This window comes from Dasypus novemcinctus, chromosome 22, assembly GCF_030445035.2.
Source record: "Dasypus novemcinctus isolate mDasNov1 chromosome 22, mDasNov1.1.hap2, whole genome shotgun sequence".
NCBI classification, from domain to species: Eukaryota; Metazoa; Chordata; class Mammalia; order Cingulata; family Dasypodidae; genus Dasypus; species Dasypus novemcinctus.
This window is the reverse complement of record NC_080694.1, coordinates 58,490,056-58,514,246: the sequence shown is the minus strand read 5'-3', so window position 1 is coordinate 58,514,246 and position 24,191 is coordinate 58,490,056. Positions and strand designations below refer to the sequence as shown.

Sequence of the window (24,191 nt, the reverse complement as noted above, 5' to 3'; positions counted from 1 at the left end):
GGTTGTATCTGCTTTATCTGTCTCTCTGACTCTGCTCAGTTGTGCATGAGGGCAATCCTTCTGCCAGCCTCCAGACTCTTTTTTAGAAACTCGTAGCCATATAAACTCATTTCTCCTTTCCATTTCCCCCTTACTTTAGGTCAAACAGCATTTTAAAGTCATGTTATTTTATGTAGACAGGGATATTCTGCTGATCCGCATTGAACCTTCCGTATAAGGTCCTTTTCCAGTTACATCATCAGTTGGTAGTTGATAGTGGTCCCTCATTGCCAGGGAGGCTCATCCCCGGGTGTCATGTCCCACGCTGGAGGGAAGGCATTGCATTTACATGCTGAGTTTGGCTTCGAGACTGGCCACATTTGAGTAACATGAAGGCTGACAGGAGGAAATTCCCAGGCACAATGTTGCTCTAGGCCTTGTTCTTATTTTAGGTTTATCAGCTCACAAGCATAGTCATTAGCATCAGGGGCTCACTGTTGAACCCTCACTCCCTCCCGGTCCCCGCCGCTGTACCTGGGAGACTGTCGCTGCTCCCCTAGGGACCACGACAGAGCACCACTGGCCAGGAACCCAGTACCCCCCCTGCTGTGGTTTTTAATTGTTGCCACTATGAGTATATCCAATCATTACCATGCACCCTGGACATATGTTCTGTACAGCTCCCTGTCAGCCATATATCACCTGTCATTGGTATCCCATACCAGTATCCCTCCATTGCCGTTGTTGAAGAGTTTTTTAAAGGATTATTTGCTAATTTGATATTATTATCCTGATATATGAAGATATACACTGAGCAAATAGGCAGACATGAATAGTTTGACACAGAAACACAACTTAGTTACTTAAAGCTTGTTTTTTTGGGTTTTTTTTTTACAAAACAAGTTTAACTGTAAAACAACACTGAAAAATTTCCCTGAAGGCTTTCCTTTGCTGGCTTCTCCAGAATAGAGGTTCCTGGTTTCCCTGCTTTGTGACTTTCTTAATTAATAGCTTATAACTAAAATGCTTCCAAAGCTAAGAATTTTTTCTTTGCTTTAGAACTATAAGAAGAGGCAAGGGGTGGGCCCAGACTTGCAGTAACCATAAGCAAAGGCAAACTCAGTTTACAATTACCACCACAATAGTTGAAGTCTAGGGGTAGGTGAAGTTAGTAATAAAATAACCATAATTAAAGGTAAGTTTAAGTTATAATTACCATTACTATAGTAAGCACTAGATAGACTTGAATTAGCCATAAACAAAGGTAAATTCGTTTAAGATTACCATTACAATAGCTGAAATCTAGGCTACATCTACTCCCCAGTAATAATTGCAGTTATCTTTTTTTTTTTAGTGTTTTTTACATGAAGGTACTTATACAAGGATTTCAAGTCTAAGTTTCTAGAACGTTTTTACTTAAAATTAATTTGGGTGCCTTTATTTATTAACTATGCAATTAAAACAATTTTATTAGTAATATTTCTGTGCAGTTCTTTTGCCTTTTGAGCAATTAAATGTTTCACTTGAGAGTTATGCATTAAATCCACTAACAAGACAGTATTGGCATTTAAAGATTCATTTTTAGGTTACTTTTCACTGTTATCCAACTTGTAACAGGTGAACCCCAAATCTGATTTCCTAGGCACAAGCAAACTGACAAAGTTAAATACAGATTGCAAAGTTGAACACAAGGTTATGCACTTATTAAAACAGAAGAACTTTATATATTTAGGATTTCTAGGAATTCTTTGACTTTAACTGATGGTACCTGAGGTTTTTTAAATTTTAGTTTGATCACTATTCATATCTTTTATAGGCAAGACTGAGTTTAAAATGAGAAGTTTGACGTTTATTTCCTCATATTTTTATAGGAGACATGACATGAGGTTTTTAGGTTTCAGATCTATTTGATCCTTTTTTTCCTTTTTTACACCGATTTCACACTGAGGTTGCTTGGTGCCCATGTCGACCAGCAGCAGGCAGAACTTTCTGATTCCTGAGAGGAGACTCCCATGGGGAGCCTGCTGGCATGTCAGAAGCTGTGCTTATTATTCTGGAAAGAATGAAGAGACATCCTTTTAGTCAACTGACCTGGAGTTCAAGAGTTCCAGCCTAACCAAAGTTCACATTTCACACAATTCAATACCACCATCCAGAGGCATGAAAATATACACTGGCAATTGAATAAACTGACAAACACTAAAGAGCCATGGCATATAGACAGAAACAGAAAGCCCATCAATTTGACTCATAATTTCCATTTCTCTGGTTTGACCATTTTTGAGCTATGGCTTGTTAATTTTTGCAACCTTAGGGAGGGGGATCTTCTAACAGGACTTTTTGCCTATCCTTGCTGTTTACAAAACAAGCTCATTTGCAATCCAGCACCAAAAGAAAGACCTACTTCAGGCCAAACCTTTGCACTGTTCAACTCATATTCAGACCAAACATCATTACAAAAACCAATCCATTTTTCTGTTACCAAGATCTTCCAAATTCAGACCAATTTTTCAGGATCCATCTCAGTGGAAAGCACTGGGATACTGATGCCTCACTTCCTATGGCAGCAAAAAGAGAGAGGAAGAGAAAGCGAGCAGTCAAAATAAAGGCACAAGAGGCAGCATGCTTTTATTTTTTTTTAAAGTGAGGCAGGGAGCAGGTCTTAAGCCCATCAATGCCTCTCCCACTGTAACCAAACCTTCACTATTTTAGTGAAGGCATAACCAGATGCCAACCTGCAGTTAGCTAAAACCAAACATCAGACTTTTTTCTTTTCTTTACAGACCTGGAGAAGACAGCTTCCCCTGAAACTTAGGGGTACTAGGGTCCTCTTTGGGAGCTGATCAGGCCCCCCTCCTAACATTTACAGTTTGGCTTTTCTTACATATTGCCCCTGGGAGCCTTACCTGTGTGGCATGTGGAGTTTTCATTTTTTTCATTCATCCTTTTAGACCCTTCAATGCATCCAAATTTTTTCCCCCAGGAGGGCTCCGGCAGAGCTCACAACCTCTTTCTGGAATAAAAGGGGTGCAGGGGCACCTGAGTGCTCCCAGTTTCCTCAGAGGCATCTGAAAGGGACATTGAAATGCTGCCATCTCTGGCCTTCATTGCAATCCCTGGTGAGCTCCCAGGAAATGATGTGGAAGCAGAGAGATTCAGTGATTGTGTAGTTGAAGGCCAGGACTCAGATATATTATTGAGAAGGAAAAATTTATTATGACTGACTGGGCCCGGGGACTCCTGTCCAAAAAGCTAAGCCCTAATTAGGATTTCTGGGTCCCTTTTATACAGAGGATGTAGGAGTGGGGAGTCAAAAAGTGCTTTTATGAAAAAAGGACTTTTCTTTATTAGTTTCTAGGAATTTTAAGTATTTGTCAGAGCACCAGGTAAATTTTGAATTAACATGTCCCCCACATTCCAGGTAAGCTTGCATTAATGTATTCTCCACATTCTGTCTGGATGTAAGTTTGAACACAAATTCAGTTTGCATTCTCCCTGATTATCCAAAGCCTATAGAGCTGCTATCACTTAAATGGCTTTCCAGGAACTAGGCATACTTGGATATATGTCGGAGTCAATGGACCTGAGGGTATCGGGAATGAAAGACAAAGAAAGATTGGGTTCAGGAGATCTGAGAGCATTGATTTCTCAAGCTCATCAGACAACTTTATTGAGCCAAGGGGCTAGTATATATACCCCTAACATACGTGACATTCATCAGGAAATCAAGTTACCTATTACCCTTACATTCTATATTAACTAGTGATTGATGAACACCAACAAACTTTACTGGAACTATTATTATAAAAATCAGTAACTATACTCATAAATCCTGTTACTCAGGTCATTTCATTCTATATGTTCTTGTTCCACCTGCAGGTGTGCTTTACCCAGCCATGATTATGATCCACACCGATAATCACAGAGGACAGCCTGACTCAGTGGTCAAGGAAGTAACTTCCTTCCATGGAAACAACATGCCTTTGTTTCCCATAGATATAGAATAAGATAAATTTTAATATGTGCACAGGCTATATTAATATCTCCCTGGGAACAGCCGGGGTGTGAATCTATAAGTCAGAAAGAGGCTACTGGTCACCATTTTTACTCTGCCCCCAGCCTGAGGGGAAGGCAGGACCAAAAATCACAGTGAAGGTAAGAACCAGTTTCTTTCACCCAGATCAGCCTGCAGCCCTAGACTAGTCTTCAGCCCTGCTTCTGGTAGTGAGGAGGCTGGTGGGTCCTGCAACATCCTATCCAGGTAATGGCAGGTACTTTTGGCTGGTACAGACTGAAAATCGGAAGTCTACCAGGGCAACTGTGGTCAGCTTGAACCCACACTGTATAGATTGCTGCCCACATCTGAAGATCCATCCCAACCCCAGGCAGGGGAGAAAGGAATGTGCAGCTTCATCAGTCTTTCTGGACAACTAAACTTCAGGCCTGCACGATTTGGATTATTCCACACAGCTGTAACTCTGTCCCTATGCTGGCAAATTAGAAAGTGGGGAGGAGTGTCTTTGGCCCCTGGGGCAATGAGGGCAGTTTGAGCCTCCACTCCTTAGAGCACCAATTAAAGCCTTGGCTCCTACTGGACAACCAGCAAGGGAGAAACCATAGGGAGCCCTAAACTAAAGAGAAAAACTGCACCTAAAATAAATACTCTAGTAATCCAGATCCCAGGACACCAAAAAAAATTTACAATTCACACCAAGTAACAGAAAGTATGGCCCAGTTAAAGGAACAAGATAAGGCTCCAGATGACTTAAAGGAATTGGGACAACTAATCATCGATGTTCAAACAAAATCTCCTTAATAATTTCAATGAGATGGCTTAAGAGATTAAGAATATTAAGAAGACACTGGATGAGTACAAAGAAGTATTTGAAAGCATACATAGAAAAATAGCAGGTCTTATGGGAATGAAAGGTGCAATGAATGAAATAAAAAAAACATTGGAATCATATTATAGCATATTTGAAGAGGCAGAAGAAAGGATTGGTGAGCTTGAAGAAATGTCCTCTGAAAATGAAAATACAAAAGAACAGAAAAAGAAAAGAATGGAAAAAAATTGAACAAGGTCTCGTGAAACTAAATGACAGCAAAAAGCATGCAAACGTATGTGTCATGGGTATCCCAGAAGAAGAAGAGAAGGGAAAAGGGGCAGAAAGAATATTTGAAGAAATAATAGTAGAACATTTCCCAACCCAATTGAAGGACATAGATATCCATGTAAAAGAAGTACAATGTACTCACATCTGAAAAAGTCTGAATAGACCAACTCCGAGACACATACTCATCAGAATGTCAAATGCGAAAGACAAAGAGAATTCTGAGAAGAGTAAGAGAAAAGCAATGCATAATATATAAGGGATATCCAATAAGATTAAGTGCTGATTTCTCACCAGAAACCATGGAGGCAAGAAGACAGGGGTTTGATATATTTAAGAACTACAAGAGAAAGACTTCCAGTCAAGAATCTTATATCCAGCAAGACTGTCTTTCAAAAATGAGGCCGAGATTAGACTATTCACAGATAAACAGAAACTGAGAATTTCTAAGCAAGAGACCAGATTTTCAGGAAATTGTTAACAGACGTGTGTATTAGTCAGCCAAAGGAGTGTTGATGCAAAATACCAGAAATCTGCTAAGCATTATGAAGAGTATTTATTTGGGGTAGGACCTTACAGGTACAAGGCCATAAAGAGTAAATTGCTTGCCTCACCAAAGTCTATTTGGAGCAAGATGGCTGCTGATGTCTGTGAGGGTTTAGGCATTCTTGGTTCCTACATTCCTGAGGCTTGCTTTTCTCTGGTTTCAAGGTTGCTTCCTTCCTGGGGCTGGCTTCTCTTTCCTCTGCATGCTGACTTTGCAGAGCTCAAGCTTAAGTCTTCAGCATCAAACTCTAAAATCAAAACTCCAACATCAGAAACCCTTAACTCTGTCTTTTGCCATGCCTTTTATCTGTGAGTCCCCACCCACCAAGGGGCAGGGAGTCAATACCTTACTGACACAATTACTTAATCAAGTAAACCTCTGAATCCAGTATAACCTCATATGCTCAGAGGAAAAGATCCATTTAAAACATAATCCAATATTTCTTTTTGGAATTCATTAATAATATCAAACTGCTACAGTGTGAGAGCGCCTGAAAAGAAAAGACAGGAGAGAGAGGTCTGGGAGAGAATCTAGAAATGAAGATTATATTAATAAAAGTAGCTAAAAGAGTGGTGAAAATAAAATATGACAGATAAATCTCAAGTAGTTAGGAATAAACTTAACAAATGATGTAAAGGACTTGTATTCAGGAAACTCCAGCTCAATGTTAAAAGAAATTTAAAAAGCCTAAATAACTGGAAGAACACTCCAAGCTCATGGATTGGAAGACTAAATATTATTAAGATGTCAATTCTACTCAAATTGATATACAGATTCAATGTAATCCCGATAAAAATTCTACCAGCATTAAAATAAAAAAAGAAAACATGATCATCAAATTTATTTGGAAGCCAGACACATCATATCAATGAAAAGCAAACCCTCATCTCCAGATTTTAAATCATATTAACTAGCTCTAGTGGTAAAAACAGCATGGTACTGCATAAAGACAGACACATAGACCAATGGAACCAAATTTATGGTTCAGAAACAGAACCTTGTATGGTCAAGTGATTTTTGACCAACCTGTCAAACATACACAGCTCTGGCAGAACAGTCCATTCAACAAATGGTACTGAAAGAATTGGATATCCATAGCCAAAATGCAAGGTGTTGGTGGAAGGTTGATATATGGGACCCCCATATGACGTTATCCATGTTTGCTTTGCAGATTCATGACTTTTACTATACACTTAATTGTTTATGTATGTTCGTATATAAATGATATAAATATAATAATAATAGGGTTGGTTGGGGGAAAATACTTTGGTTAGTAGTAATATTTTGAATGCTCTTTAATCATTAGTTAAAAAGGTTTAACAGCAATACAAGTTTTTGGTGGTGGGGTGAGTTGTGAGAGTCCTGTATGGAACTATATGTTTGTTTTGTAAGTTCACAACTATTATTATACACTTATTGTTTATGTATATTCATGTATGAGTGTTATACCTTCAATAAATTAAGAAAACCTCACTGCAACAATAAGAGAAAATTTCCTTTTAAACTTAAGTTGATCGCATAGGGTAATTCATGACTTTTTAAAAATAATGCACCTAAAAGTTGAATAATTTCAGTCAACTGATTCAAGTTTTTTCTTTTCTTTCCTTTTTTTTAAGCAGTCTTATTGAGATAAAATGCACGTACATTTGCTACAGATAATATCATCTGATTGTACACCTATTTAAATTGTACAATTCAAAGGTTTTAGATATATTCACAGATCTATACAAACAACATGGCCAACCATTTTCATCACCTCAAGAGGAAATATCACAAACTTTAGATATTGATTCCAAGTCCCTTGTCTCCTTCAATCCAACCCTAAGCAAACACTAGTCTGGTCTGTCTCTGCAGATGTCCTCATTTTGTCTTTCATTTGAGTGGAATCATATAATATGTGATCTTTTGGACAAGCTTCTCTCACTTAGCATAATGATTGCAAGCTTCATCCACATTGTCACATGTTTCAGTACTTCAATCCTTTTTATGGCCGAATACTACTCCATTGTATGGATAAACTACATGGAATAACAGAACATTTTCTTTATTCGTCTGTTTTCACCTTTTGGCTTAATACAGAGTACTGCTGTAAATTTCTGTGTATAAATTTCTGGGTGGATATATATTTTTATTTCTCTTGGGTATATGCCTAGGAGTGGAATTTCTCCATCATATTTATGATAACTCTACAAATAACCATTAGAGAAACCACCAGACTGTTTTCCAAAGCAGTTGTACCATTTTTACATTCTTTCTAGCAGTATGTGAAAGCTACATATTTCCATGTTTATCTACACTACCTGAGTTTTGTCTAGACATCCTAGTGGGTATGAAGAAATATTTCATTGTGGTTTTGATTTGCACTTCCTTAATGGCTAATGATGTTTAACATCTTTTTTCAATGTGCTTTCTAGGCACTTGTACATCTTCTTTGGAGAAATGTCTCTTCAGAGCCTTTGCCAATTTAAAAATTGGTTTGTCTTTTTATTATTGGGTTTTAGATTTATTTATATGTATTAGATCCAAGTCCCTTATCATATCAGAGCTAGATAATATTTCCTCCTTTCTTTGGGTGAAATATTTGCCTTTTCACTGTCCTAATGATGCCCTTTGAAGCATAAAAACTTTTAATATTTATGAAATCAAATTTATTTTTTCTTCTGTAACTTATGCTTTTGCACTCATATATAATTATCCTTTGTCAAATCCAAGGTTGCGAGGATTTACCTCTATGTTTTTAACTGATAGTTTTATAGTTTTTGCTCTTACATTTTGACCTATTATCCATTCTGAGTTAATTTTTTGTATATTGTGAGAACCCAAGTCCCAATTTCATTCTTTTGCATATGACTATCCAGTTGTCCCAGCATCATTTTTGAAAAGACTATTATTTTTCCATTGAATGTTCTGGGCACCCTTGTTGAAAATCAGGTCACAATAGATGTATGGATTTTTTTCTGACTCTGAATTCTATTCCCTTGATATATATGCCTGCCTTTGTGACAATAAAAAGGTTTTGATTACAACTGACATGTAGTAAATTTTGAAATTGGGAAGTGTGAGTCCTATTTGCTTCTTCTTTTCCAGGATTGTTTTCCCTCTTCAGCATCTCTTGCAAATCCAATTGAATTTTCAAGTCAGTTTGGGAAGTTCTACAAAGAAGTCAGTAGGAACTCTAATAGGATTACATTGAATCTGTAGGTCAGTTAGGGAGTATTGCCATGGTAACCATAGTCACTCTTTTGATCCATTAACATGGGATGTTTTCCCATTTATTTAGATATTCTTTAATTTCTTTCCACAATGTTTTGTAGTTTTCAGAATATGTAATTTGCAATTCTTTTAAAGATGTCTTCCATATCTAAAGCATTTTATTATTTTTATGTTATTGCAAATGGAATTGTTTTTCTCAATTTCATTGTCTGTTTTTTAATTACAAGTATATAGATTTATAATTGCTTTTTGCCTATTAATCTTGTATCCTGCAACCATTCTGAACTCCTTTAGTACTTTTACTAATCTTTAGGTGGATCCTTCACAATTTTGTAAATATGAGATCATCATGTCATCTGTGAGCAGAGATGATTTTACTTCTTTCTTTCCAAACCTGATACCCTTTAATTATTTTTCCCGACTAAATATCCTGGCTAAAACCTACAGTGCAAGGTTGAATAGAAGTAGTGAGAGTAGAGATTCTGTCTTATTGATGATTTTAAGATGAAAGGATCCATACTTTCACCATTAGGTATGCTGTAGGCTGTGGACTGTGAATAAACGCTCCTTCTCAATTTAAGGATTTTCTCGTCTTGTTATAGTTAGGTGAGTGTTTATTATCATGAAAAGATGTTAGATTTTGTTATTTACTTTATCTCCATACATCGAGATGATCATGTGGCTATTTGGTATAATTCTATTGATTCAATGTACCACACTATTAGATTTTTAAATATTAACCCAAAAACTCTTTTGAGAGATAAATCCCACTTGGTTATGGTACATAATACTTTTTATATGTTTTTAGATTCATTTTGCTAGCATTTTGTTGAGGATTCTTGCATCCATATTCAGAAGAGATATTGGTCTGTAGTTTTCTTGTCATGTCATTGTCTGGTCTTGGTATCAGGGAATAATGGCCTCCAAGACTGAATTGGGAAATATTCCTTCCTCCACTCTATTTAGAAAAGCATGTAAATAATTTGTAATAATTCTTCTTGGAATTTTGATAGAATTCAGTGGTGAAGACATGTGGGCTTCAGGCCATGCCATGAAGTTTCCGGCATATCAGGGTGTGTAGGTCACTCCACAATAATTTACCCAAAGAGTGAGATGTTGAGTGAATACCAGAGTAAAGGAGCCACCTGCATCTTGGCTTTTTGTTCATGAATAGTTAGCCTAGAAGCTTCTCTGACCAGTACTGTGTAGGGAGCCACCCATGTGAAGCCTATTCTCAGCCCTTCACAACATGGCAGAATTCACAAATCTACTCTGTCATTTCCTTGTTCTTCTTCCTCCCTGCTCCTTTGTTCTCCATTCCCCGCCACTGCCCAGGCAAATACAGCAATGCGCAGGTGCAAGGCGGGAAACTCTGCAGACCAGACAGGAACTTTCAGCCAATCCCCTCCCTAGACGTCTGCCTTCCTCCCTAGACCCGTCACCCCCCTCCTCCCTAGAGTATATATGCACAGTCCCCTCAATAAAATTTTGCAGCTTGATCAGAACACTGTCTTGCTGTCATTCTTCGTGTCTCTTATCCCGTAACATTCCTCCCTGACAGGTGCTCGAGCCCTCGTTAGTGTCCCGCGGGCCGGGACAGTACTGCTTATATGACGTTTGTATATTCTTCCATTCTACAAGGTGTATTTAAAGTTATTGGAATAAACAGATTTACTCAATGACTCAAGCATTTCCTAAGAATCTTATTCATACAGAATTTACATGGAGAAAGATGTATACGACACTCACATGAATCTCATTCTTTAAGTTTCCTGTGGTTTTCCACCAGTCAGTCTGGGAAACAAGTCAACAAAAATAAGAACAAAGAAAGTGCATTCTCTATGACATAAAATCCCTTCTCCTTTTAGAAGTTTTAATCCCCTTCCGTCACTAACTCGTCAGGAAATAGTTCTTTGAAATGGAAGTTCTCAAGCTGATCTTGTCTCCCCTGCCATTCAGTGTTCATCCGCTCATTTGCTGAAGCATGTGTTAAGCATGAGCATTTACCAAGCACTATTAAGAACGTAAAACAAACAAAAACCCCTGTCCTCATGAAAATCAATGAATTAAGGGAATTATGTGGTAGATTAGATGGTAGGCAAGTCTGGGAAGAGTCAAGCAGGAAAGAGAAATGGGGCACATGAGACAGGGGTGAAATTTCCATTTTAAGTGGTGAGGTCTTGGGAAGCTCACTGAAAAAGAAACATTCAAGCCAGGACTGGACGAAAGTGAGGGGTGATCCCAGGGGCTCTATGGGGAAGAGCTTACAACCCAGGAAACATGGAGCCCAGCAGCCTCTAGGCAGAAACGTGCCTGGGAGATTCCAAGAGCAAACAAAAAACCCACGTGGCTGGAACAGAGGTGGAGAAGCAGGCAGGATATTGGAGAAAAGGTGCCCTAGTTCTCCAGGCTCTAACACATACACCCAGTGGGCTTGGTTTGGCACAGGAATTTACTGGCTGCTGGTTTCAGAGCTGGAAAGCTGGCTGCCTGCTGGGATCGTGGTTCTTTGTGGGCCAGCAATTATGTGTCCCTCGCCTTCTGTCACATGGCAATACCCCCTTCATTCTCTTCTGCGTTCCCACTGATATCTGGATTCCTGCTCCTCCCCATGGCTTTTTATTTATAAGGCTTCCAGTAATAGGACTAAATCTGATTCCCTTTCAGTTAGCCTCACTGAACTAAAATTAACATCTTCTGGAGTTCTGTTTACTGGGTCCACACCCAAAGGAATGAGATAAAGAGCATGTTCCTTTACTGGAGGATGTAATTCTACTTACCCTGATTCTACTCACACCCAAAGGAATGAGATAAAGAGCATGTTCATCTCCTGGGGGACCTAATTCTACTTACCACAGAGAGCTACTGTGGATCAGGAGGGATAAGAACTGAGTGATGGTTAATACATTATAGATTCCAGGATTCAGTTTGTTTTGAGAAAAATGTTCTTGCTCTCGGCTGCCACTGAAGTATCAGGCATGGTCTTCTACCTCTTCTTTGGCCAAGGGGATGTCCAGGACTGGGCTGAAAAGCTGACAGCCATCCACTTAGGGGCAAATCAAGGGATGGGATAGTGTCTATGAGTACTTGCTCTTTGTTTTTTGTGTGTGTGTGTGCCTGTTTGACTGATTAGCCCTTCAGTTTGGGTTGCCTTTGCTTCCAGGGCATTCTCAGGGATCTTGGCTGAGTGATACTGAAGATTCTACCTGGAGAGTTTATGCGAATTGAAAAAAAGAAAAGGCTAGTTCTTTAGCTATGATCTTTTGAAGGTCTAAGTATATCTGAATTTCTTAGTATTTTCCAACACTTCCCATTGTTTTCCTGGTAAAATCATCAGGTGTGGATGATATATTCTCACCAAAGCAAAAGAAGAGCTAGAACCATGGGAATGGGATCTCAAAATCGTAAATGGACTTGTGTCTGAACACCCATAAGATGAATTCTCAGCGCTGTCCTAAAAAGAAAGCCTGGAGAATAGAAACCACAGAGTGTACACCTCAAAGTCCTGGACCAGGAGGCCAAAGCCAACAAAGCCATCAGTTCATGAGAGAAGGACTGTGCTGAGGTGGAAGGCCTGGGTGGAAAATGCCCAGAAAGGGCAAGACCCATTCTGACAAGAGGGATGGATGTCCTGCAGCTAATGGGGCTGGGGGCTGGGGGTGGACATCATCTCCACCAATTTCCTCTCCATGGCTACTAGCTCTGGTGTCAGATGCCCCCTTTAGTTACCAGGCACTTCAGAACCAGGTAGTTTGCTATTTGCTCTCTCCCTAATACGAATGCCATTTATCTATATGATTTACAAATTTGTGCTGCTACCCAGTTTGCATTCCGTGTTAACCATTGTGCTACTAAAGATCTAAAATTAAAACTGCTCCTTTGTGCTCATGCCCCAACTACACACTTGCCTGAAAGCATTACTGATGGCTTTAAAAACGGGTGGCTGCCACTGGTGGTAATCTGGATGGTGCTCTCTGGCAAACTGGACTAAAACCCAGCTTTTCCAGATTATCAGGTACCAGATTAACCAATCTGGCACCATGCTCTCCAGACCTAAAAGGGAGATGTCCAAGACACTAATGAAGTGCCATCCAGGGGTGCTCTTGAGATCACAAGGAAGAAGGCACATACCATCTTCACTATGTATTGAAATTTTTATTCATCTTTATATTTGTAGATTTATTAGTTATTAAAACCACTCCTCCATACTAATGGAGATCCTTTGGGTTTCTGAGTCAAAAAAATTGCTTGACTTTAAATAACTTTACTTAGTACTACACATAATTGCCTAATGACTGTATTTCCATGTTCCATCTGTGTTTCTTCACAGTAGCTAAATGAAGCATTCCTTTAACATAGGCAATCATGATGCATTTTATCTCAGGGAGGGGAAGGCTACAACAGGTATTTCATGAACTGCTGAGAGAATGTTTTATATCTTTCAACAAAGAGTCACTGCTCTAAACACACAATCAAGTCTTGAAAAGAAAAACTTACTGTGCAATTAGTATCTCACAGGTCTGTTACTGTGATGAACTCAGTAATGTTTGCCTCAGAATTAACACCTATCACTTCCTCTCATATTTCATTGTCCAAAGAAAGTTCCATGAATACATTTAACTTGAAGCAATTGGAAATGCCCAGGAGGAGAACCCAAAAAATTATTTTGGTAGTACTACTTGACATCTCAGTATGCCTTTCTGGTCTTCCTACATACAGAACCTACTAATCATGCGAGAACGTCCCAAAGTCCCTTCTAGTCCCTACATGCTGTCTCCTGAGGGCCTAGTTAAAAAGTATTCTCCCACCAGTGGCCCTCAGAATTTCTGCTTAGCCACTCTGGATGAGCAGCTGCCATTTGTTTCCCTTTATGAAAAGAGAAATTTATTCTGAATCTTGGGTTGCTAAACTAACATAGTTTACAATATGATGGAGTGGCCCTAGATGTATCTTCTTACGCATTACACCCTGATGAAGGGATGGCTCATGCCAGACTTTGAACTTGAAACTGAATTACCTATAGTTTGAAGAGATGTCTAATTTGAACAATTTATTTTCATGCCACAAAAAAAACCTCATAACTCAGTCATGCTATGTCTGGGGTCCAGTTGACCAAGATGATGGTTTAAGGTGGTCCAGGGTGCCATTCCCACAGAACTCCTTGAACAACTGACAAAAACTGGCAGGATCATCTTTCTCAAATTTCCAGGAATCAGCTAAAGTGTTGCAGTAAATGTGTGAGAGCCAAATAAGAAAACAAAACACTAAACACTGTCCCAACCCTCAATGAAATCTCCATCATTTCACTAGCTGCATACAAAATTAAGAATCAGAGAAACCAGGAATTAAATCCCGGAGTCATGTTTTAAAATTTTTTTAAATGTTCAGTATGCAAAAAAAAAAAGAAAAAGATTACTAGACAAACAAGGAACAAGAAATTGTGACCCATCCAAAGGAAAAAGAAAACATCCAGAAACCACCAACAAAGAAGACCATACTGTGGACAAACCAGTCAAAGATTTTTAAAAAGTGATCCTCAATATGTTCAAAGAGATAACAAGAAAACTGGAAAGGAAATAAAGATATAAGGAAAACAATGAAAGAACAGTATTAAAACTCTGATAAAGAAGTAGACAATTTAAAAAGAAAGGAACAGAAATAATTGGAGTTGAAAACCACAATAACTGAAATGAAAAAGTTCAAAATCAAATATTCTTGCCTTGAACTTGAAGGCAAGAATATTGATAGGATTCAGTCTTAGTGTGAGAAGGAAAAAAGTCTAAGAATCCTGTGGGATACCATCAAGTGAACTAATATATACGCATTATGGGAGTTCCAGTAGGAAGAGAAAGAAAGAAAGGGGCAGGATGAATATTCAAATAAATAATGGCAGAAACTTCTCACTTGTAAGGAAAGACATGAATATAGAAATCCAAGACCAACACACCCCAAATGGGATAAACTCAAAGAGAACCAAACCCAGAAACATACTAGCCTAACTGTCAAATGTCAAGGAAAAGGAGAAAGTTCTAAAAGCTGCAGGAGAAAATGAACATGTCATGTTCAAGAGAGCCCCAACAGGATTAATTGCCAAATTCCCAACAGAAATCATGAAGTCAAGAGGGCAGTGGAATGAAATATTTAAAGTGCTGAAAGAAAACATTTACCAACCAAGAATTCTACATCTGGTGAGACTGTTCTTCAACAAATCAGGGAGAGATTAAGACATTACCAGAAAAACAAAAGCTGAGTGAGTTTGTCACCACTAGACCTGCCTGACAAACAATGCTAAAGTGGGTTCTTTAGACCTAAAAGAAAGGACCCTTGACAGTCAATCATGTGGCAAGAAACCAAAAAAAAAAAAAAGGCTCAGTAAGATTTCCATAGGGGTAATTATAAATGCCAGTACTATTTTTGGAATTTAACTCTACATTTTGTTTCATACAGGTTCTAAAATATAAATGAATAAAAAAGCCATGATAAATCTACGGTTCCGTAATACAATACATAAAGCTATAATTTGTAAAACATACCAAAAATAGGTGCAAAGATGAAAGAATATTGGAATAGTATATGTGTATGCTATTAAAAATTAAGTAGGTATCATTCAAATTGATTGTTTTAGATTTAGGATCTTAAATTTAAGTCCTGTGATAACCACAGAGAAAACATCTGAAAAACACAGACATGAGGAAATGGGAAAGGACTCAATGGTACACTACCGAAAAAAGCAAATAAATAGAAAGTAAGCATTAACAGAAGAATTTAAGGGGAAAAAAAGGGATAAGACTGGCAAAGAACAAATAGCAAAATGACAGAGGAAAATCCTGCATCAGTAGTTAATGTAAACAATACAATACAGTTAAAATTGTGCAATTATGAAAATGTTATTTCATGAATTGTAACAAATGTACCACACTAATGCAAGGTGTTAACAATAGAGTGCCATATGGGAGCTCTGTTTTGTGCATGATTTTTCTTTAAAACTACAACTTCTCCAAAGCAAAAAGTGCATGGATTAAACTCTCCATTCAAAAAGCAGAGATGTGCATACTGGACAAAATGCATTACCCATGTATATGCTGTTTCCTAGAGGTTAACCATAACTTCGTGGACACAAGTAGGCTGAAAGTGAAAGGATGGAAAAAATATTCCATGACAACTGTATCTCAGAGAGAGCTGGGTAGTTATACTAACGTTATATAAAATAGGCTTTAAATCAAAAGCTGTTATGAGGGACCACGAAGATCACTATATACTGATAAATGGATCTATTTAACAAGCAGGCATACCAAGTATAAATATATGTACATAATGGGAGAACTTCAAAATAGGAAGCATATATTGCAGATTCAAAAGGAGAAAGAGATGGTTCTAAATTAATTGCCTTCAAAACACCAGTTTCCAAAAGGGATAGAACATCCAGACCTAAGATCAATAAGGAAACTGAGACTTAGGCAACACTGTAAAGTGGGTACAAGGTCAACACACAAAAATCAATTGTATTTGCCATTACTATTACTGAGTAATCTGAAGAGGGAATCAAGGAAAAAATCCACTTACAATAGCAAATAGAAGAATCAAATATCTAGTAAGAAATTTATACAAGGATATAAATGACTTGTACACAGAAAATTACAAAACATTGCTAAAGGAAATCATAGAAGGCCTAAATAATTGGAAGGACATTCTGAGTTTATGGATTGGAAAACTAAATATTGCTAATATGTCAATCCTACCCAAAGTAATTCATAGAGTCAACACAATTCCTGTAAAAATTCCAAAAACCTTCTTTGAAGAAATGGAAAAGCAAATGATTAAATTTATATGAAAGGGTAAGTACCCCTGAATAGCCAAAACTATCTTGAAAATGAAGTTGGAGGAGTCATTCTTCACAATTTTGAAACATGTTCCAAAGGCACAGTGGTCAATAAAGCATGGTACTGGCACAAGGGCAAACATCTAGACCAAAGGAATTGAATTAAAGTTCAGAAATAAACCCTCACATTTATTGCCAATTGATTTTGACAAGAGTGCCAAGTCCCCTCGATGAGGAAAGAATAATCTCTTAATGAATGCTCTCGGAAAACCTGCATATCCATATGCAAAAGAATGAACATGGGGGGGTCCCCTCATACCACATACAAAAGTTAACTCAAAATGGATCAAATACATAAATATCAGATCCAAAACTATTAAACTATAAAACTCCTAGAAGAAAACATAGGAAAGCATTTTCAGGACCTCATGTTAGGTAGTATTCTTAGACTTTTCACCAAAGCATAAGCAACAAAAGAAACAATAGATAAATGAGACTTCATCAAAATTAAATTTGTTTTGTATCTAAGGACTTCATCATGGAAGTAAAAATACAGCTTACAGAATGGGAGAAAATATTTGGGAGCGATTTATACAAAAAAGCTTTAATTTTCAGAATATATGAAGAAATCCTACAATTCTACAACTAAAAGACAAACAACCCCATTTGAAAAATAAACATTTCTCCAAAGAAGAAATGAAAATGGCCAATAAGTACAGGAAAAGATGCTCCACATCATTAGCCATTAGGAAATACAAATCAAAACCACAATAAGATACCATTTCACACTCAATAGACCAGTTACTGTTAAAAAATGGAAACAAACAAAAATAGATGTGGAGAAATAGGAACACTATTCATTTTCGGTAGTAATGTAAAATAGTGCTGCCACTGTGGAAACAATTTGGCAGTTTCTCAGGAAGTTAAGTATAGAACTACCATATGACCTCGCAATCTCACACTATGTTTATGACAAAAATAATTGACAGCAGGGACTCAAACATATATTTGGACACTGATGTTTAGAGAAGCATCATTTTACAATTGCCAAAAGATGTAAGCAACCCAAGTGTCCATCAATATGTTTATGGATTAGCAGAATATACAATGTGGTATGTACAGCTAATGGATATTACTCAACCTTAAAAAATGGTGTTTTCTGGGGGTTGTATCTGCTTTATCTGTCTCTCTGACTCTGCTCAGTTGTGCATGAGGGCAATCCTTCTGCCAGCCTCCAGACTCTTTTTTAGAAACTCGTAGCCATATAAACTCATTTCTCCTTTCCATTTCCCCCTTACTTTAGGTCAAACAGCATTTTAAAGTCACGTTGTTTTATGTAGACATGGATATTCTGCTGATCCGCATTGAACCTTCCATATAAGGTCCTTTTCCAGTTGCATCATCAGTTGGTATTTGATAGTGGTCCCTCGTTGCCAGGGAGGCTCATCCCCGGGTGTCATGTCCCACGCTGGAGGGAAGGCATTGCATTTACATGCTGAGTTTGGCTTCGAGACTGGCCACATTTGAGTAACATGAAGGCTGACAGGAGGAAATTCCCAGGCACAATGTTGCTCTAGGCCTTGTTCTTATTTTAGGTTTATCAGCTCACAAGCATAGTCATTAGCATCAGGGGCTCACTGTTGAACCCTCACTCCCTCCCGGTCCCTGCCGCTGTACCTGGGAGACTATCGCTGCTCCCCTAGGGACCACGACAGAGCACCACTGGCCAGGAACCCAGTACCCCCCCTGCTGGGTTTTTAATTGTTGCCACTATGAGTATATCCAATCATTACCATGCACCCTGGACATATGTTCTGTACAGCTCCCTGTCAGCCATATATCACCTGTCATTGGTATCCCATACCAGTATCCCTCCATTGCCATTGTTGAAACACTCGATACATGTGACAATATGAATGAATCTTGAAGACATCATGTGAATGGAAAGAAGCCAGACCCCAAGAGAAAGAATACTGAATGATCTCACTGATAAATAATTTGAATAAGTATATTCATAGAGTCAGAAACATGATTACAGTTTACCACAGGCTGGGGTTGTGATAACCAATGGGGACTTAATGCCTAATTAGTACAAAGTTTGTATTTGGGGTGATGGAAAAGCTTTAGCAATGGATGGTGGTGATGACAGCACAACATTGTGGATGTCTTTAACACCACTGAATTATATATTTGAATATAATTAAATAGGAAATTTTAAGTTGTATATATGTTACCAGATTAAAATTTTTATAAAATCACAGGACTATGCAACCCAGTGAACTCGAATGCAAATTATGGACTATAGTATATAGCATAAATATATTAATATTTTTTATCTATTGTAATAAAGGTACTCCACTAATAATAACAGGATAAACAGTATGTGAGTATATGTGTGTGGTGTGGGGGGGAGGTATATGGGAACTCTATTCTATGACTTTTTCAATGAAAATTTCATTTTAAAACCTCATAACTCTCCTGCTGATGTCACCTCTGAATATTTTTCATATATATCTTTCTCTGTGCAGGTAATATTTGAAAAATAATTCCTTACTTCATTAATGATGATACCAGTCAAAGTGGCAGCAATTAGTTCTCCCATTAATCTAATTAAAATTGTAAATTCTCTTAAAAATCTATATCTATACATAAAAAGAATGAAAATGCAAAGATGAAAAGCAACCCAAATGCTGCAGGAAAAGCCAGCCTAGTCAAATCTGATATAAGAGGGATAAAGGTTGATTTCATGGATTTCCCGTTGCTACTTCTCAAATTCCATTAAAATTAACTTATTAGAGAAGATAGATCGTATGTAGAGTGAAACCTATTAGAGTTGGGAAAACTACAAATCCGTTTTAGAAATTCAGAAGGCAACGAACGTGTTGTTATTGGAGACTGATTTAGTGTTAACAAGAGGAACCTCATTTACACGCAATTCTGATTGGTCAACTCCTATTTATCAAAATCAGTTACACCTGGAAGTGAGTTACAAAAACAGCATAACCCCAAGGAGGAGCAGCTCTCCAGCACTTATTTCAGATGGTGCCATGGGGGAGGGAAGGGGTCAGACCCTTCACCCAGGAAGAAACAGAGGATGCCTTTGGAGAGCAAAGCCAGGGTCTAATCACAGAATTATTAATAGATTACTCAAGAACAGGGATCTTCCCCTTTTCTGTTCAGCAGATTTCACCATCAAATGCTCTGCATTTCAAGTTCGTCCCCCTTATGGTTTTGAGGGACTCTTTTGTTTTATTTTGGTTTCAATTTTGGTTTTTGTTTTCTTTCTGCTCTGTGTTTTGTTTTGGTTTTATTTCCCTGGAGATACACCATTCCTACTACACCTTTACAATTTGAACATGAAATGGGTATGTAGCTTGTTTGTTAGTTTATGGGTCTCAGTCTGGATTGAATCAAGCTTGGACCCAGGGCCCCTAGATATTGGACTCTGCAACACCTGGGTAAATAGTCACTTTTGATACAATTGAGTGGTATCTTTTTTGGAAAGGAGGAGAGTGTTTTCTAAGTCTCTGAAAAGGGACATTTCTCATTAGTGAGCAGCCAGATGTGCATTCAGGGCAGAAACCATTCATTGCCACCAGTCCATTGACACCCTCTAAATTTTAGTTTTCAGGTGGGAATTAGAGGCCTATTGTGACTTTCCTGAGCCCTTGTCACTTTTGCCTTTGTGAGCCCGTTCATCTATAAAGACTATTAAAAATATAGTTTATGACTAGTATTAGTATAAGGGTGAACATAGCCATGTTATAGAGTAAAACATTTTCAACTAAAAGTTGCTTTTTTGTCTTCTGTTTGGAAAATGAATTACACCATTTCCATGGGTTCCTCACAGTGTTGTGGGACCTAACAGTATGTGTTCTGAGCCTAGCAGAAAAGTGGATGTGGTGAAAATGTGACTATCCAGGGAGATGTACATTCCTAAGCCCCCATGGCAGGGAGATATGGCCTCGTCACCTAGTTTGGGTCACCTGGACGTGAGCAGAAGTGGTAAGTCCTTCTTGCTCCCCTCCTTAAAGTCAGTGGTTGCTGTAGACTTTCTCCTCCCTCCTTCCCTCTCTAGTTGCTGAGACCAGCATTGCCTCAGCCCCCTGGGGCCACTCACTATTAGATTGCTCTTTGGGAAAGCAATATATTTCTACTTTGTTGGATACATATATCTTGGAGTCTCTTACCACAGTTTAGCTTTGTGCTCTAGCTAACAAATTGCCCAAATAATTAGAGAAAACTATATTGATAGACATTCACTTACTAGAGAAGAAAAACTGAAAGTAAATGAAGTGAATATTAAACTCCAGAAACAAGAGGGAATGAACAATTTAAAAATCATAAAGATGAATGAGGCATATATAAAATAAATCAGGGAAAATTGGAATTGATATAATTAAGAAGTTTTGAAAAATTAGGAGGAATAGATACGTTTTGGGCCAGTCGTATCAAGAAGAAAGAAATCACAAATAAAAAGAGTTTAGAATCAAAGAGGGACTGCATCAAGAAAAAATTGGCAGAGATTTCAAGGTAAAAAAGAACAGCAATAGCAATAAAAATAGATGCAAATGTAGGACAATATAGTTGAAGTTTGAGATGATATGAATGACAATAGAAAAATATAAAATACTTGAGAAGCAGCAGAAAATGTACATAGTCCAATGACAAAACAAGAGACACGAAGAGGAAGGTCAGGAAGGCCTCGCTGAGAATATTCTTCACACACACAAATCACATGCCCTTTCTTTCTCTTTCTCTTTTTTTTAAAGTTAGACTTGTGGTAGTGAAGGTAAATGCAATGCAATAGGTGAATACAATGGAAATTTGTCTCCTTGGCAGGGAAAAAGGAGGGAGTGGAGAGTTTAGGAGAATTGGAGGCCTCCTGCTCCCTGAGGATTGCAGTAAGCACAGCACCCACTGAGGGTCTCCCGCTGGGCGTGCCTGGACCAAGCGGGGACTGACATCTACAAGAGGCTGATAATCCTGCTTCTGTGTATGCCTCCTGATTTTGCCGCATTGGACTTGCTTTTCTTTATACTTTGATCATATGTGTTCATTTTCCAACACTAGAACAATGTTTGCTTGTTTGTGGTTTATGTAAATGGCATTTTATTGTACTTTATTTGGGTCTTTCCTTCAACATTATATGTTTGAGATTCATTCATAATGATGTGGGTAATTCTGATGCATTCTTTTTCCTAGTAGCTTGAATGTACCAAATTCATCATTTTTCTATTTGCTGAGTATGTGGCCATTTTTTTTCAGAGTAGACTTTAGTGTTCATGAATAGTCATGCTAAGAATGGTCTTGCTCTTGCATTCTAGTACCCATGCAGAAGCGTTTCTCAAGGCTTTCTATTGAATAATGGAATTCACAGGTCAGCCACCATGCGTACCTTCCACCTTATCAGCAATGTCAGAAATTAACCTGAAATAATTGTACCAATTTGAAATCCCATCAGTCATGTGAGAGTTTCCATTTGATGTACAAGACACAGTAGTTTTGACAGACTTTTAAACTTCTGTCAATCTGACTAGTGTAGCTTGTTTTCTTTGCTCACTGATGGATGTAAGATAATTTCACATAGTTTGTGGTCATTTAGATTTCCTCACTTCAAGTGTCATTTCAAGTGTCATTTCAAATCTTTTGCCCATTTTCTATTTCATCACTTATCTTTTAAAAATTCTTTGCATAAGTTCTAAGGTATTTTGAGCATTGATTTTTGTTTAATTATATATAAGCAAATATCTTCTCTTGATATCATCTCCTAATGTCTCTCCATGGCATAATGGTAAAATTATCATTTTTAAAGTGTCAAATATAATTCATTTTAATTTATCATCTTTTTTAATGTAGTTTTAGAAGGCACATTTTTCTGTATTAACTACTGAAAACTTTACACTCTGTCTTTCAGATTTGGACACTTGAGTCATTAGTCCAACTAGAGTTGATCCCTGAGGGTGCTATAAGGTAGAAGAGTTAAATTTGGTGATGATGATGATGATGAGTTGCATGTGGGTGTTATGTGTGAATTCCAAAATATCTTGATGCCATTCTGAAAAATTCATCATTTTCCTCAAGTTTAGTAATGCTGGCTAATACTTTTCCAGAATGATTGTACCAGTTTGCATTCTCACCAACAATATGAGAATTCGATCTGTTCAACCTAGCTGATAGTTGGTATTTATTATCTTTTACATTTTAGTCATTCTGCCTACATGAATGCAACATACTTTTACTCTGGTGGCTTAATTCTGAAAGTTTTCACTGTCTTTCGTTTTCAGCATTCTTTCTACATATATTTTAAATCTTATATTTTATCATGTGTTTGAGGTTCAGAAACTTTGTCTATGTGTGATTTACTGTCTTGCATTTGTTTTCAGAATATTAGGACTGTTGTCTCTTAAAATGTCACTTATGTGCTATTTTCTCTCTACTTACTTTCTGGTATCATGGTTACAGATAGTTTACCCTTTTAACTGTTCTGTATTTCTCTCATTCTATTTATTTTCCATTCTCTCCTCTCTATATACTTTAATTTGGATATTTCCTAATGATGTGTCTTCTGGTTTACCAGTCCTGTCTTCTGTTGTGGCCAATTTGTCTTTCAACCTATATACTAAAGCCTTAGTTTTTGACATTTTACTTCCATTTGATTGTTGTTAGAGATACCAATGTTCATCAACTTATTTTCCTCATGTAGTTTCTTCAGCATGACCCTGGTTTCTTGGGTATAAATAAATCACAGTTCTTTTAGAATTTATGTATGTTAACACTAATATCTGTATCAGTCTTTGGGTTTGTTTGTATTTATTGACTTTTGACGACATGGCCCTGTCATTTGGCATGTCTAGTAATTTTTAGTAAATGTTAGACATTGTCAATAAAAAAGCTATAGAAACTCTAGAAAAATTGATTATCTTTGTCAAAAAAAAAATGACCTTGTTCTCTACTAGTTTTAGGAAAGGATGATCTGATACTTATAATCTAATTAGAGAATGAGTTGAGATGTGGCTAACATTAAACTTTAATAAGACTCAGTTTACCTCTAGTTCACCCCTGTTCTTCAGTTGTATCACTTCATGGCTTCCAATGGAGCCTCAGTCTATTTACTTGGGTCCCTCCAAAGACTGGTGGTGGCTCTTGTCTTCTCAGTAGAAAACAGTATGGGTAATTCTGCCATGCTTCTCAGAGGTTTATAGCTGAGTTTTGTTTGTTTGTTTCTATTTATTTTCCTTTTCTCCCATTGGTCTCCAATGCAACAACTATCTCAAAGGGAAACTGACACTGAGTTTAAGGCCACTCAAATGTTCGATGTTGTCACTCTAACCCTGCAAAATTACCAAATCCTTTACTGTTTCTGTCTCCATGGCAGCAGCTTTCTGAAAGGGACTAACCCAGATCACCAACTTCCTTTAAGCCCTCAGGATTGGTAAAGACCTCAGTGAAGCCCTGGTGGAGATTGTCAGCTCATCTCTGGAAGTGCTACTCTCAGGAGTCCTGGCTGCCTCTGCTACTC

General features: G+C 37.7%; 1 pseudogene; it reads left to right on the top strand.

The window, feature by feature from the left end:
• Positions 1-24,191, top strand: part of LOC139437349 (sodium-dependent phosphate transport protein 1-like) — a 232,146-nt pseudogene that overhangs the window by 26,159 nt on the left and 181,796 nt on the right.